We start from the raw sequence: 630 nt of genomic DNA, 5'->3' as shown, positions 1-630 counted from the left end.
TTTTTAGATTTTAATTCATGGCACTCAATGCAAAGTTTACTCTAAATTATTCAACGTTTATGGGCCCTGTAGGTATTATTACACGATAACTGGCTTTCCTGGGTTAATGTTGTTTATTCTGCTTTGGAAAAAAGCTAAAAAATTAATTGTTACAAGCTCAGAGCTTACCTTGTTTGATCCCACATACCTTCTCTGCTGCAGAGTCGGAGCTACGGTGACTTTTGAAGGCTGAGCGCAGTGCTTGTCCAAACTCATGAAGATGAATAAAAAATAATGTATATATTTACCTGAAGGACACACCAGCAGGAGGCAAAGTCACTGTGATGTTAATGCAGATGCTTTCAGCTGAAACAACATTCTTAAGCTCATGGATTTACTTTACTTTATGGGCTATTAAACAATTAAAAAAAAAGTCTTGGATGAGTTGGAGTGCTCATTCTGTGCCTTCATGAAGGGACAGCTTGAAGGAAGGGAACAAAATCTTTAATGGGGACAGACTCTTTAGCAAGGTCTGCTTTGATAGAACAAGAGAAAGTTGTTTCAAACTAAAAGGGGGAGATTTAGATTAGATATAAGGAAAAAGGTTTTTACAATAAGCGTAGTGAGGCACTGGAACGGGTTGCCCAGAGA

Source organism: Meleagris gallopavo, chromosome 3 (assembly GCF_000146605.3).
Source record: "Meleagris gallopavo isolate NT-WF06-2002-E0010 breed Aviagen turkey brand Nicholas breeding stock chromosome 3, Turkey_5.1, whole genome shotgun sequence".
Lineage (NCBI taxonomy): Eukaryota > Metazoa > Chordata > Aves > Galliformes > Phasianidae > Meleagris > Meleagris gallopavo.
This window is presented reverse-complemented; position numbering follows the sequence as displayed.